Source organism: Dysidea avara, chromosome 6 (genome assembly GCF_963678975.1).
Source record: "Dysidea avara chromosome 6, odDysAvar1.4, whole genome shotgun sequence".
NCBI classification, from domain to species: Eukaryota; Metazoa; Porifera; class Demospongiae; order Dictyoceratida; family Dysideidae; genus Dysidea; species Dysidea avara.
In genome coordinates, this window is record NC_089277.1 from 18,451,777 (window position 1) to 18,468,320 (window position 16,544).

The following is a 16,544-nucleotide window of genomic DNA, read 5'->3' on the forward strand; positions in this document are numbered from 1 at the left end:
TGCTTTACCTGAGGAAATGGTGATGGCAAGAGATTTTTCTGATGAACTGTTTTTATGTTTATTGTCAGTTACTTAATTGATTTTGTAATTATTTTCTGTATGTTTTGTGTTGTATTCTTGTGGTTGTATCATGTGTCATGTACTATATACCATAATGTATGTGTGTTTTTTTTGTTGTGTGTACTCAATCAGGGAAGAACGGCTGGTGCCGACTGTTTTTGAGTTTAAATTATATATCAAATCAAATCGACAATCCCTCACACTAACTAACAAAGAAACCATACACTTTGAATATTTTAACTGTACAGTAATATGTGTACGTTGAATTACGTGAGCAATGTAGCTAGCTATAAATGTTTATGTCACTTCTTTTGAAAGTACACGTACTGTTTAAACATATAATTTGGTAGTGCATCTTGAGCTCTTGCTTGTTGGTCATCAGTACACTGTCATTTGGCGTTCTTTGATGGATGTCTAATCATGTGACTTGGATGATTTCTTCAAAATTGTGTGTCTTATTAGAAGATTCTGTCTTTCATCCCCGTGCCATACAGCTTTGGTTTCAGAGCAATCCAACACACACTTTACACCCCCCAAGTGTGGTAGTACTTGATGGTATGGTAAATTGATATCTAGCATTGGTCATGGGCCTACTAAAAGTCCACAAGTGTAAAGTGGTAAGCAGTAATTTTATACAATATGACAATTGATACAATAACTCCAAGTTGCCTATTACACTACACACTTGATATAGATTTCAAAACAAAGCTACCTAAGCTGCTTCCCAACACAGAGAATCTGTGAAAAGTCTACAAAAATGAGACGGTGTGGCCATAACATAATTCGCTTACCTCTTGACATACTGGTGGCTTGTTTATTACGAACAACAGCCTCTTGTGGTTGCACACGCATTCCTGTTATTGTGTACAAGGCTAGGTTAACCAATTCATCAAGTTAAAAGTCGACAAATTGCTAATAGTTGGCAAATAAAGCCATTAGAAATAATATCGCGCTCGTAACTACGGACAGTATCTATGGCGACTAACTAGCGCAAGCGAAACATGGATGATTTTTCGAGCTCGTTACGTCACATTGGGAATTTGTACAGAGACGTCACGTGAGTTACTTCCGTTTCCAATCCCGTTGTAAAGTTTAGTATATCTATGGTATCACCGAGTTGTTCTGGAGGAATTTAATTTGAATGTAATGACGTAACGAAAATGGCCTTAACGGAAGTGCCTCACCCAAAACTGTGGCAGAGATATTGAACTTTCTTTGTCTTTACACAGGCGAAAGTGGATTGGTCTACTTTTATAAAATACACATGTCTCCCTACCTAGGAAATCAGAGCGTAACATGGGTTTTTCGCGTATCAAACAAGGCGAAGATCCCTTCCCGATATAACACTTTCTTCTCTTTGTTCTTTATTAGTTAACCCCTTTTGTTTCTTCAGTAATGTTAGGGCATTTGATTCATTTTTTTGACGTAACATACACAAAAATGCGCTGATTAAACGTGGAGCGTTTTGATTGGTTGCACCAGTTTTTGGTAATCCGGTACAACTCCACTATACCATAGATAATAGAGTACTTAAAAGGGATAGGAAACGCAATAACGTGACGTCACAAAATACATACACTTCTATTGGAATTTCGTGTATTACGTCACGAACATACTCGTTACGCTTGCTGTGCTTGTATCAAAGAGAAACAAATTGTTGTAACGACAGAATTTTGTAACCAACGACTGTGAAACTTGGCTACAGTGAACTCAAGTAAGTAATCGAGGGAAATAGGATGGTACCAACCCTCAAGGAAGTTATACGCAAAATTAAAGGAGATTGAAAGTGAAAAAAACGGCCCAAAAATTACTTTAAACCACTTTATTTTCTTCGTAAATATATTCTATCCTTTTAACTGTGATAAACCTATTCCTTACCATTTAACAGAGGGAACCAGAGGAAATATCGGAGCAAAACAGGAACTGTTGCTTGAAGAAACGACTAAGTATCTTCCATTTTTAACCAAAAGTTTAAACCACCTTGCAGTACAACGCAACGGTAAAAGACTGTGTTGGTGACACGCCTAGCTTACCACAAGATTCGAAAGTGGAACCGGCTATAAAAGAAGCGGTATGGACGAGGCATGAAGGTACTATGAGCGAAAGTGTGACAGCGTGTAACAACCACGGTTAATGCGATACACTTTGTTACAAAATCTACGGTCTAAATTCTCTCGCCAAAATCTCTCACATAGGCCTAAATACTTGCTGTAGTCTGTTGGATTACTATTTACGCTGCTTAGAACACTAATTCTCATGCTTGAGCACAAAACTGTCTTGTCCTATCAAGTCACGCGTAACGGAAATCAAACCGGAAATCGCTTGCGTTTCCTATCCCTTTACTCTATTATCTATGACTATACTAAGCATACCAGACCCTTACTCTATGCGAAGGGGCGGGCGGCGCCAGACTAGGCATCGACTAATGAATACCAGCTGGGGTTTGTTCACTGTTTTCTGTAATTGTTTAACTGTTACCTTTGTAGGCAACTACGGACTTTATCTGTCGTCCATGTGCTGATGGTTCGTTTGTGCTAGTGCCTACTATGCCAAAGCCGATTATATGCCTAAGTCGAGTAGCCATTCACATTTGCTGGGCTCCGCCGGCTCGGCGTGATGGATGACAGGTTGGTAACACTGTGCTACTTGCTTTAGCTTATAGTTTTCATGTAGACAAGGTGGCAGAGAAGCAGCAGTAGACAGAAGTGACAGGATAGAGTGATGGTACGTACAAAAGTCTCTCTGAGGCCGAGTTCATCAATGGTCTTACTCTATCCTTTGTCGTTCCAGTGACATCGACATAGCATGCAGTGATAGACTGATACAAGTATGTACTGCTACAGAATTGATGGTCAGACTACCAAACATGGTAAAAATTGTAAAATATAATAATGTGTAATGTATTCTCAACTTGAATTCACAGTCGGAACACTATAACTGATTTGGTGCAGTCATATAGACATTATTGAGGTATGTCCATATGTATGTACTGTACAATATATAAAATACTTATTGACGGAATTATACGTTGCTGCTGAAGGAATTATACGTTGCTGCTGAAGGATGTTTATTACTGACAACTGTGGTAAGAACATTCTTTATTGGTTTCAGTATCATACTACCCTATAGACTTGCAACATTGGTTACAGAAATAGGAGAAACTGATGGTTGCAGTTCCCATGGTTACCGTTCATCTTCACATTATTGATTTCTGCTGGATTAACAAGACTTGAAACCCTGGAACAATAATTGTAATTGATGATATTTCAAAATGTACATTTCTAATTGTACAGTATTTAAATGGATACAGATCATACCACAATAACGGTGTGCGATACATACATTAGGTAAAATGGTCAGTAATACACACAGAGAATGGTGTGCTCAGTGCGAGGAGGCATATCATACACACTTTGGTGTGATATGCAGCCAACTGTTTTAACAGTGTACTGTTGATGGTCACCTCTCTTAGTTTCTACTGTACCTTATAAGCATCCGACTGAAGTGACTTCTATGTATAACAAAAGTGAAGAAGAAACCAAAGCTGAACCCTACCCTACCCCTAATGCTAAGGAATTACTTTTCGCATCCCCTAAAGTTGAATGCTTGGGGCAGCCTACTAGATGCCTCCCCTAAAGTTGAATGCTTGGGGAAACCTACTAGACATGTACCCTAAAGTTGAATGCTCGGGACATATTGGACACGTACCAAGCCTAGATACAACTGGCGTGTTTGATATTTATTTATTATTTGTACTGAGCAGTCAGCCCTGCTGGTGTGCTCAGGAAAAAAAAGAAAAAGAGAAGTACATTGATTACATAAAACAATTGCCTATAATTACAAGTCGAGTAATGTTGTTGCAAAAGTGATAGTCCGGCCAGTAAATGATTGAGTGGACTTGTGCCGGTAAAATATCCGTTCACATTCGTAACCTGTGCCGGTACTATATCCACTTTGTATTGTTTTACTGTGATTTAATGTACACTACCGTACTGAGCCTTTGTTTTCTTCCTGCAATGACTGGCCGACCAGCATTGGTTCCATCAAATGAGAGCTTCTTTCACTGCCTGCCTGCCTTGGAGGGCTTGGTGTCATTCCAACCATTCACTTTTCCTCATTGTTTATGTCTTCTAGCCGTGTTGCGGCTCCTCTAGTTGACCATCTTTTAAGAAAATGTACCTCTTGTTCCTTAGATGTATATCAGCATATGTACCAGTGCAAGCTTGATTTATGAGTCTCACGCCGAAATGATCTATCTGCTCAAGCAGACTTGCTTTGTGATCAACTGTCTCCACAATTGCGATGTGCCTTTGAAGCTGCATCAGAGCGAGGCGCATCGTGTTGGTTAACAACACTACCTATTGCTGAACATGGGTTTGCCTTAAGCAAGGGGGAGTTTCATGATGCCCTGTGTTTAAGATTTGGATGGCAACCTGTTAACTTGCCTCAGACATGTGTTTGTGGTAAACCCTTTTGTGTGGAGCATGCCTTTACTTGTCCCTGTGGCGGGTTTCCATCTATCCGCCACAATGAAGTCAGAGATTTAACTGCAAGTCTGTTGAGTGAAGTGTGCAGTGATGTTGGTGTTGAGCCTGCTCTCCAGCCTCTTGATGGTGAGCTATTGCAATTCGCTACTGCCAATAGTGAAGATGGTGCCCGTCTTGATGTTGTTGCAAGGGATTTTTGGGGTCGAAATAGGCAACGTGCGTTTTTCGATGTCAGGGTTTTCAACCCTTTTGTGCGCTCTTATTTTCGCTCCCAATTGTCCAGATGTTACCAGCTTCATGAACGTAAAAAAAGACGGGCATATGATGAGCGTGTTAGAGAGAGCCTGCTTTTCACCATTGGTGTTTGCAGCTACTGGTGGCATGGGGCCCACTACTATAACAGTTTTTAGGAAGCTTGCTTCAATGTTGGCTGAGAAGCGCAGCATTAATTACAGCAAATGCTTATTCTGGCTGCGATGTAGGGTTTGGTTTTCATTGTTAAGATCTGCAGTGATGTGTTTGAGGGGTCATCGCTCTTCAGTTGGCCGTCCATCAACAACTAATATTGATCTGGCCTACTCCGAGGGTCGCTTGGAGTCTGGCGGCCTTGTTTGATTGCTGGTATTTTCAGCTGTCCAGCACTTTAACACCTAGTGCTGGGGGTGGTGGCAAGGGCAGGGCCGCCCACAGGGGGGGGGGCAACTGGGGCATTTTGCCCCGGGCCCCAGCCTGAAAGGGGCCCCAGGAGGCCCCATGAAGGGCCCCCTGAGTATCTGTTTAAAAGATCGATATACTCTAATAGAGCAGTCAGATCTAAATACTCTAATAGAGCAGTCACAGTATTCTTCAGAGGAGCAGTGTAGCAAGCTTATAGATAAGGAGATATGGTTGGTGATGGGTAGTTATTGTCATTGCTAGCAGGTTGTAGCTAACCGTTTTTTTTTTTATTGGTCTCCACTTCAACTCTTTGCCCTGGGCCCCTTAATTTCTCTGGGCGGCCCTGGGCAAGGGCAGTCCATCTAGCCCAGGAAAAAAAAAAAACACGACCGTACGCAATGAAATTTTGACGTAAGAAAAATTTGACGAATTCACACTTCAGCAGATTTGACGAATAAAATGTTGACGAAAATCAAGAAATTGTAGATAAAACCTGTACTTTTAAAGGCGCTTATAAGCATTTGACGAATTAAACCGATTCGTCAAATTTTTCTGACGTCAAAATTTCCTTGCGTACGGTATACTAATTATCCCTGTGAGTTGAATTTCAATTTTTGGTGTACTTGTAGCTATCCTATAAAGGATATATATATATATAGAGGGACTCAAGGCGACTGGATGGGCATTCCCTTTCTGTGACGAATATTCCGTTTCGTTCCGTATAGTGACCGAATGACAGACCAGACCCTTTTTCGGGGCGCTGTCACAGTGATATATGTTTCCCCGGGTAACGTGTTTCCCGCACACATATCCCTAGGGATCCGCGTTTCCCCGCACACATATCACTAGGGATCCGTGTTTCCAACCAAAAGCTGTCAGTGATATGTGTTTCCCGTAGCGATTTTTTTAATATTTCACCGCACACACATATCCCTAGGGATTCGTGTTTCCCCGCACATATATCACCAGGGATCCGTGTTTCCCACTAAGATATAGCCATCGCCCATCGTGCAGTAACTCCAAGGTCCTATATGGCCAGTTGCAAACAGTACGCGATCCAACCATTCAGTAGATATTATTGCTATCTAGCTATTAGACACCCATGCATGCATGCATATTGCATGCAGCTGTATATAGCTATAGTTAGCTAACTAGCTATATAGCTACTATATAAGCTAATACAATAATTATACTATAGCTAGCTATACTAATAATGATAACTATAATAGTAATTTAAAATAAACTTTGTTGCTCTTCTCTGGACCTGCTCAATAAGTGTGATGTCCTTGACAGGGATGGATCTAGGATTTATAAAAGGGGGGGCTAACTCAAGGTGCTAATCTCTTGGGTAGAGAGCATGCTGGAACTAGGGGGTCTGGGGGCATGCCCCCAGGAAATTTTGAAAAATAGGTGTTAAAATACTGCAATTTGGAGACATTCCCACATAAAATTCATAATATTTTCTATTATATATATATACTGCCTTTAGATTATAACAGAACCAACTATATGCTTCCAGTGAATGTTCTATTAGAGTAGTTAGCTGACTGCGAGCTCTATTAGAGTATCTCGATCTTGTACACCTCCAGGTCCTTGTTGCATAAACTTTAGCATATAAATCCACTGATAATACCTTGGAAAGATGTTAATAAGGTGGTTTTATATTATTGGTGATCATATAATTATGCTAAGACAAAATTTCATTATAATTCTCAGCATCACATTGATCAAGTAAAGCTATAAATATGAAGGGGGGGCTTCAGCCCCCAAAGCTCCCCCCCTGAATCCGCCCCTGCTTGATATGGTTATAGGTTTCCAAATCACTGAACAGTATATAACTTGCAGTCTCACTAAGGAAATATACAAAGTTCTCTTGGCTGTCACTGTTTAATGCTTGCTAAAGTTGCGATGGAGCAGTCCTAGCATTCTGTAGGTCTTAGGGATTATGTTTTTGTAGTGTTGATCCCAAGATAGGTCTGATGATATTATAAGACCGAGATTTTTATGTGAACTATATTTGTTAAAACCTGTGTGTCAGCTATTTTGTAATTAGTGATGACTTTTGCATTAATATAGGTGGACACTCTTTTTTGGATTAAAGAACATATATATCTCATACTCCACAAAGTTGCTGAGTCTAAATCATTTTGAAATAGTGAAATATCTCCAGGACTACAAACAGTATTATAAATCTTTGTGTCGTCAATAAATAGTAAAGTTTTACTGATGGTAACACAAGATGGTAAATCATTCATGTAAATAATGAAGAGTAGGGGTCCCAAAATACTCCATTGGGGAACCCCAGATAGAACCGGCAAGGGGGTAAATAATGACTGACTGCATGCCAAAGCTGTAGCTACATTGATTAGTTATACATAGCTGCAATCACATGATTTTCTCTATATAGCTAGAGATAGTATTTTATTGTATATACATGTACTTGTAGCTACTGTTTTATTAAACTGATGCTATAGCTATACGTAGCTAAATCACAGCACAGTTTAGTAGTTATAGTTGAATGCCATGCAGTGAATGGCTTGATTTCCTTCATCAACATGCATAATTATAGTATTAGTTGCAGTGGCGGATCTAGATTGGTTTCTGGGGTTTCGACAGAAACCCCCTTTTAAATTTAGCTCAGTGGTAGTATCAATACATAAACATTGTTGTACTAACAATTTGTCATAGCAAACAACTATACACCACTGTATTTCAGTAGCATGCATGCAGTTACACTTAACTAACACCATTTATAGCTATTAAACCATAGCAGCACTTCACTTTTCATCTCCCACTGCATTAAAAACGATCGAGATACTCTAATAGAGCAATCAAAGCTACAGCTTGTAGTCACCATATTTGCACCATAATTGCTCTGTATAGTTAGCTATCTATAGTATTTACAGTTTAGAGCATTGAGTTGCCTGATTGTAATTGCTAACTAAAATTAGCCTAAAATCCGATCTAAAATCTCAAAATTTTCTGGAGAAATGTCATCAGTTCCCTTACTTAGCTAAACTAACTTTCAGAAACCCCCTTTTAAAAATCCTAGATCCGCCACTGAGTTATATGGCTAGCTATGATTATTAAAAGTGCATGCGCGCCTATGCTATCATACGTAGCTACGTTGCACATGACTTTATAAAGGGGAAACATATTACCCGGGGAAACACATATCACTGTGACTTGTAGGTCGCTAGCGAGTTAGTGATATGTGTGCGGGGAAACACGGATCCCTAGGGATATGTGTGCGGGAAACACGTTACCCGGGGAAACATATATCACTGTGACAGCGCTTATATAGACGCCCCTAAAAAAAAGGCGGGAGCGGCTACTTTATTAAACTATTCAGCATCACACGGTTCATTGTTGATTGTAAGGACGCCAAAAATGTCAGGTAAGACAATTAACTAAGCAGTATCCAGTTTTATGGCGTATGGCGAACCACACCTTGTGGTCTGTTGAGTGTGCTATATCGCTAATGTATTGTGCTAGAGATTGTACGGGATCGGAAACAATGTTCAAGATAGCTAAATGTTGATTGTTGTTCACACTTCGCATAGATATACTTAGTATACCTTGGTGCCGGATACACCCTTTCAGTATCACGTGAGACAAACCATATGTTTCCCGAGGCAAAGGTCTCGCTTCCTGATCTTGCACAGGCTTTTGCTGTAAATATATCTGTGACCACAGTCATACTCATCCAACGGTCAAGGCCATAAAATTGATCTGAATTGGTCCATCGTACCTGATACTTGTAATCTGGCACAAGTACATGATGCTACACAGACCAGACCCTTAATTCTAATTGAAGGGGTGGCTGTGCCAGACCAACTACTATACATTAGCTTAGAGCTACTTATAAGTTGCATGGGAATGGTAGAGATGGCGGCATCCGATCAGTCATATGTGATGTGGTCTGAGCATCAATTTTCAGACAGTGGCTTTCAAAACTCATGACCCTTGGCTCACTGTAGAATGCTTGGTTGTGAATTAATGCATAACTCGTACAAAATTATCTCATACTTTCTAATGGTGACGATATGTAAGGATCCAGCTCTGAGCACCTTAAGAATACTTTTACTGACTTCTCGTCTATAGTCACTTCATGTTCACCTGATATTCTAAATCAAAGTAGTATCAAAGAGGTGAACATGTGTTTATTCCCAATGGTTTTGTACTGGAATAAGTATGTTTTCATGTTGTAAACATGTTTGCGTGCCGAGTGGCTATACTAAATATATGGGATTTTTTTAAATAGAGCATTTGTTTTTGACAGTATCAAAACGCTTTGTTGGTAAATAGTTCTGGCGTTTGAAGAGCTTCACAGTGTTGCTAAATGTTCAGGCAGCTGGCCCGTGTAACAAGAGTTAATAACAAAAAACGAGGGCTCAGGTACTGTAAATGCGAACTGACTATAGGAAAGGCAATATCGATGAATATGGAAACAAACGAATATTTATGTGGTAATCATGACATAACACCACATTCCATCTGCACAAGTTGGCGATGCTAGACAGAACAGACCCTTAATTTTTAATCAAAGGAGTGGCCATGCTAGGCTAGTCATTGGTAGAGCTGTCCTATTCCTTTACATACGCTATAAACTAGAACGCTGACAGCTGGAAGTGGTGGTACAGTGGTTAGGGCTTTGATGTATTACAAAGGTAAAAAGATCGAGCTCAGAAATCTCTACTTTTTTTTTCATTTTTCAAGTTATTAAAGTTACTAGACAGATGTTAACAACATTGTGGGGTGATCCTGAGTGAATTGAGTTGCATGGAATTGTATTTTGTACACGGTTGAAGATTAGCTATATGTGTGTTATGTTGTGTTTTGGTATTTTGTAGGTGGAGCAAGATTGATAAATGGCAAAATATGTACACTTCAAATTTAATTAACTACAATGAATTCATATATATACATGAAATTCTGTCATTTTAGCAATGACACTTGGTTGATTAAACCATGGAAACTGTGTAGTGTTGGTGGTACTGGTGTCATGATCTATTTGTGACCCGGTCTGCGAAAAGGGCTCTTATAGCCTTTCCAATTATCCATGTTTGGCTAATCATAACTCCTAATCTACTAAAGCTATCACCATGTAATTACACCCACAGCTACTGCCAGGTTAGGGTTGTTGAGTGACCAAATTGTAGGCTTGTACCATATTCACCAGTCAAGTTATGGGTTACCATATATATGCAATTGGAAAGGCTATAAGAGCCCTTTTCGCAGACCGGGTCACATTTGAATACCACTACTACCTTGAACATCTAGTTGGGGATTAGCATTGTACACTATTCTTTGCTGTAGTAAAATGATTTTGTTCTGTAGATAAGCGATCTCTCCTGTGCCTGCTGATTTTTTATTTTACACAAAAAAACAATAACAATAGCTTATCAGTCAAGTATAAGCAACTAGGTCAACTGCTGAGTCCTTAACAGAACGAAAACGATGGTAAGATGACCTTGACAAATTGCTGAGTGGAGCAAAGATAAGTTACTATTATATAATTGCTAAAAACTCATGTGTATGAGTATATGTAGTGCAAAACATAGTTGACTAATAAATCAGTGAAAGAGTCAATTGTCTCTGCTGTTACAACTAGAGCATGCAATTTGTTCCATGTAGAGATGGTAGTTGGAAAAAAGCTATAAAAATGTATAAGTGTCTATTCTTGCACCTCAGCCACTGAAGTGTTTTACTGTAAGACTGCCCAGAAATGCTCAAACAGCAAAGTAGCAATATGCTTGTAAACTACAGTAGCTATTCTTCCAAGGAATATGACCCATTCCTCCTGTGCCTGTCATGCTGTAGCTCTTTTTAATTCCACTTGTTCAGGCTGGCATTCAGTTTGGCTGTCTGTTGTATTCCCTTCTTCTTGCATGCTCTTCTCAATTCTGCTTCTTCTGGTGTTTCTCTTTCCATTCATTGCAATATACATTTTAGCCGAACATCAGACTTCAGGTAATAGATTGTCTAATTCTGATATGCACTTAAGCAATTACATAAATTTTAGCAAAATGTAATCTACAGAGTATGTCTGTATTGTCCATGGGAAATGCACAAAAATTATACATAACAGCCTTATTTACAGCGTCAGTAAATCATGCCGGTTATTGTTTGTGTTATGAACGTACATGCCAGCCTTATATGGAGTGTCAGTAAATCACACCGATTATTGTTCGTGTTATGAACATACATATACAGAGTGTTAGTAAATTATGCCGGTTATTGTTCGTGTTATGAACATACGTACCAGGAGTGTCAGTGAATCACGCCGGTGTTATGAGCGTACATACCAACCTTTTTATGGAGTGTCAGTAAACTAGTCAGATGTTAACACTATTGGGTGAGCCCAGATGAGGTACGACACTTTAAGCGCTACCAAAAAGAATTTGTCTTAATTGTATATTTTTACTTCTAAATTGATACTTAACCTGGCTTTATGGGATTATGGAGACCTTGAATACAATTTCCAGTGCTATTCTCTTCCATTGTTGCCGTTTGTCCTCCATTTTGTATGGGACATCTCCAATCGCCCTGACATGATGACATCTCCAATTGCCAAGTAATATCAAACTGGTTGGTTTCAGTGGGGTTCACTACACCATTAAATTACGCATCAGAAAGCTTTCAATTGGCACCAAGTTTTCAATGAAACCCTCCTAAAGTTGATTTTTAATTGCTCTGTACAAATCCTATGTGCTCATGTGAACGTGTTGTACCTCCTCTGGGGCAATCCTGAGCAAGTTGAGTTGCATACATATGCTATGTTGTCCTTTGGTATTTTGTAGATGGAGAATGATTGCTGTTGTAAAATCATGATGTTTTGTAGATAATTGATTTCTTGTGTGCTTGTTGTTGTTGTTGTTTTTTATTTTATTGTATTTTTTATTTTATTTACACAAACACAAGTAAATATTTAACAAAACAACAAGACAATAATTAACCAGTCAAGTCTAAGTGACTCTCAGGTCAACTGCTGGCTCCTTAACATAGGCGTAGCAAGCACCTCATGATTGCACAAAAGGCATCAAGCATTGTGAAGTTGGTGCTAACCCCAAAAAATGAATTCCTTGGAGGTAAAAGGGGTTGTTCCGTACTTACAAAAATATGAAGGGCACCCTGGAGGCATTTTCTAAAACTAACTAGACAGATGTTAACATCATGGGGCGAGCCTGCTGTTGTAAATGATGTTCTGTAGATAATCGATCTCTCCTGTGCTTGTTGTTTGTTTCTTTACACAAACACAAACAGATATTTAACAACACTAATAATTAATCAGTCAAGTCTAAGGGACTCTCAGCACACACTAGGTCAACTGCTGAGTCCTAAAAAGAACAAAAATGATGGTAAGATGACTTAGATCCCCTTAGACAAGCTATTGCTGAGTGGACTCAACAGAGTAAAGAAAAAGTTAACTTGCACCTCAGCCAGTGAATTGTTCTACTGTAAGACTGCTCAGAACAAAGTAGCAATATGCATATGCTTGTAAACTACAGTAGCCATTGGACCCCTCCAGTGCATGACCCATTCCTGCTGTATCATCTCATTCTCCTTACTCCGTTATGCCATTGTGGCTATCTGGGGCAGCAGGACTGTCAGACCTCACACCTCCGCTGAACTGCACTTGGCAGTGGTTCACCTTGACTCCTCTCAAGTCTGTTTAATGTTTAGCTGTATGTTTATTCTGTATCTTTGTTGAGTTAATTATTAATATCCTCCTGTGACTGTTGTGCTGTTGTCTTGTAGTTCCGCTTGTTCTAGCGTTCAGTTATTTTTGTCTTATGTCTGTCGTGTTCCCTTCTTGCATGCTCTTCTCAATTCCGCTTCTACTGGTGTTTTTCTTTAATTCCATTCGTAATTTGTTACTTTCTCTGCGATGCCTACAGAATGATTCAGCTCTGTCATCTGTGTCATCCATTTGGATGATGCATGAAAAATATAAGGAATACGCCAGTAAAATATGCCAGTTATTGTTTGTGTCATAAATGTACATACCTGCCTTATATGGAGTGTCAGTAAATCATACCAGTTATTGTTTGGTTATGAACGTATGTGCTGTATATGGAGTGTCAGTAAATCATGCTGGTTATTGTTCATGTTATAACATATGTACCAGTGTTATATGGAGACGTTTGTAAGTTATCTGTGTTTTCTTGTAATTGTCCGTAAACGAGATGTATGTACCATTGACTCGCTAGTGTGGGGCTTGCTTAGGCTCGCCCCAATAATTTTCATTAGGAAGCATGATAGACATTCTACAAAACTGTTGAGAAATTACTTCTATGCATAATTTGTGGGTTAAAGTGGTTATATCCAAGTTGCGCTTCCTTAGCAGTGGATATAGCAACACAATCACCGAATTACAAAATAATCTATGAATTATGAAATATACTAAATCACAGTAATAACTAATTATCTAGCTAAAAATTAACAATAGCAATCATTAGCATAAACTAAATTTTATTGTATTGCCTATTTAGTTAAAAAGGATAGTATTAGCTGCATGGAAACCTGGTTTTTAGAAGCAGCACAACAACTATTTTTTCTTATTTCAAATGGCTTTAGGACAAACAAAATGAGATCACTGTATACATGCATCCCTTCTACTTGTATGTTGTATTTGAAAGTAAATATAGGTGTACATGTAAAAGATTTTATCAATCACATTGTAAATGACGAAAGTACACCATCACCTTAAATTCCAACTTTCCAAAGGAGATATTTTACAATAATTATATAGTCACATCTTAAATTAGGAATTCCTGACCATATGTAATTGCTTATCTGTGAAAATAAATTGAAAAGTAGTTGCAACACAGATTCAGTAATATTGCTGATCATGGTTTCATCTTTAGTGTTATTAGCATCAGTTTAGGCTAATAGAATTAAATATTTTACAGCTTCTGCCTTCTGGAGGTTGCACTTCTAGACCACTTGAAATTCAACATTGAACTCAAACCATACTGCAGCATCAATGCTGTGCCCTTTACGACTGCTAGAGAGTAATGCTGTGCCCTTTACGACTGCTAGAGAATAATGATTTCACGTAGTAAAGTAGCTCATAATGCTTATGCTTACTCAGCCAAACTTGTTACCAAGTTCAATCTCAGAAGGCCAAAATTTTCTGTGTGGACATATCCCCAAACTCTTGTAGATAGAGCATGCTCTACATGCTGAATGTGCTTTGCACACTGTACTACCCCCCTTGGGATATCCTAGTTGTTGTGCTGGTGGTTTAGTGGTGGCCACAAACCATGTTCAAAGTATACTGTGAGGTTTTTGGGTCATTTGTGGGCTTGGCTGTGTCTAACTAATACTGCCAAGTTGTCATGAAGGGAAACAGAGGATGATTTTAGGGTGACATTTTTGGCTGGAAAAGCCCAGTTCTGCATGATCCGTAATATATAGTACTACCATACAGTATGATACAATTGAGACAAGTGGCTGGTACTACACAAAAACCTTAACCATTCAGTCTCAAGTAGTTGGGGCTCGCGAATCGTCCGTATTTTTCAAAGGAACTGGATTGGTTGCAGAGGTGCTTTTCCTACTGTTCTTTGTTTATAGTGCTGTATAAGGGGGTGAACATAGCTGATAGAGAAGCGTAATGGCTACTTCACTTTTGAGTCATTAATTGATACCTGGGGTCCATGTCAGGCGAAAGCATGAAAAATTAGGAATTTTAAGTTTGATTAGGGATTATAGAAATAAAAAGTAGTGTAACAAGGGAGGTTGCCTACACCTACAGATTTACTAGTGGACATTTAATCCCTAATTCAGTCATGGATATAAGCTGAAGTAGAGATTAACAATGTCCACTAGTATATCTGCAGGTGTAGGCAACTCCCTTGTTTCCCTATTTTTATCTTATTTACCTTATACTTGTAGCAGTAGTAACATGTAACTATGTGATATGCATATGCAGGTGCCTTGCATGTAATATAATTATTACAATATTCATAGATTGTTTTTAAATAATGAGATTGTATGTACTTATTTCTACTAGAGATGTACCAATCTACCGATCTACCAATCTAGTATCATCTAGAACTTTAAAAATCTTTGTTGTAACAGCCTACAACTTCTAGGCAATTCTTGGTAGGAGTATGCATTAAAGTATTTGTGGGTGCTGATTTTCTTGGTGGTGTGCACTCCACCATTGGTATTGATTTCAGTGCTAATCAATGTCACCACCTACAAGGCCTAAGCTTACTTGATATACATGTCTCAGAAGTGGAAGATCATATCCTATTGTGGAAAATATTGAGTGACATGAAATTAACAATACTATGATCATCATTCAACTAACAATTGACCAATAAGCTTATATATATATAAAATGCTATAAGAACTACCTATAACAAATCAGTCATCACATACATACTTATTAGATTAAAGGTGTCAGATTGGTACAATATTGGTAGATCGGTAATATATTTTCTAGATCGTATTGGTATTGCTAAAGTTCTGGAAAGTTAAATTGGTACATCTCTAATTTCTGCAGGTGAATTTAATGTGTTTAAATGGTCTATTTAAATTTTGATCATGATGTGTGGAATTGAACTGACCCATGGCACTAACCAGTGCCTAGTGAATAGTAGATTCAATATCTCATTTACCAAACTACCAGAAGGCTTGTTGATATACGTAACTCGTAACCAGCTCATGGTAGCTGGTGAATACTTATCAATGACTCCTGCTATATATACACATCTTCAGACAATTTACTGCAATTAATGCAAACCCATGTTCACATTGCATTGTGCACTCAGTTGCTTTATTACACTTATCACAATTGTACAGTATATACTCAACCACCTGACAAGAAATCTTTTCTAGGCTGACCCATATACCAGGGTAATAATGGAACAAGTGCCAAAAGTAGCAACAATGTCATAGCATAGTGTATACGCACTCAAATCCAAAGTATTAGCATAAGCAACTGATTATCGACCGGTATCTATTATCAACCTAAGCATTTTCCATGTTCCTTTCGCTTACTCCCCATGTTATTCTACTACCTCGTGCTAATGGTCTTTCCAATTCTCACGTATTTTCAGTCGCCTGCAAGCTGTTAATTGCTGAATTAGGTATGATGGTATATGTTAAGCTTGTAGTTCGATATGCTATGACACCAAGGACAGAGGAAATACTGACGAAAAGGAAGCATTTGAAGTCAGCACCAGCAGTATTGCACACACCAACTAAGAAAAGAAGGAAGCAGTGGACAAATGAGCAAATGAAAAGTGTCATGGAAGCTGTAGAAACCACCACATGTGGAGTCAATGAAGCTGCTAGAGTCTATGGTGTTCCAGCTACAACATT

The 16,544-nt window shown here is 38.7% G+C and overlaps 1 long non-coding RNA gene across 2 annotated transcripts; it reads left to right on the forward strand.

Annotated features, from left to right (window-relative positions):
• Positions 1-1,630: 1,630 nt before the first annotated feature.
• On the forward strand, positions 1,631-3,374 carry LOC136257584 (uncharacterized). Of its 2 annotated transcripts, none has more exons than XR_010702080.1 (6): positions 1,631-1,774; positions 2,547-2,687; positions 2,734-2,784; positions 2,851-2,929; positions 2,984-3,145; positions 3,190-3,374. It is a non-coding gene; the product is annotated as an uncharacterized lncRNA (long non-coding RNA). The 2 variants fall into 2 exon arrangements; XR_010702081.1 differs by having other exon boundaries at positions 1,638-2,501.
• The last annotated feature ends 13,170 nt before the right edge of the window (positions 3,375-16,544 follow it).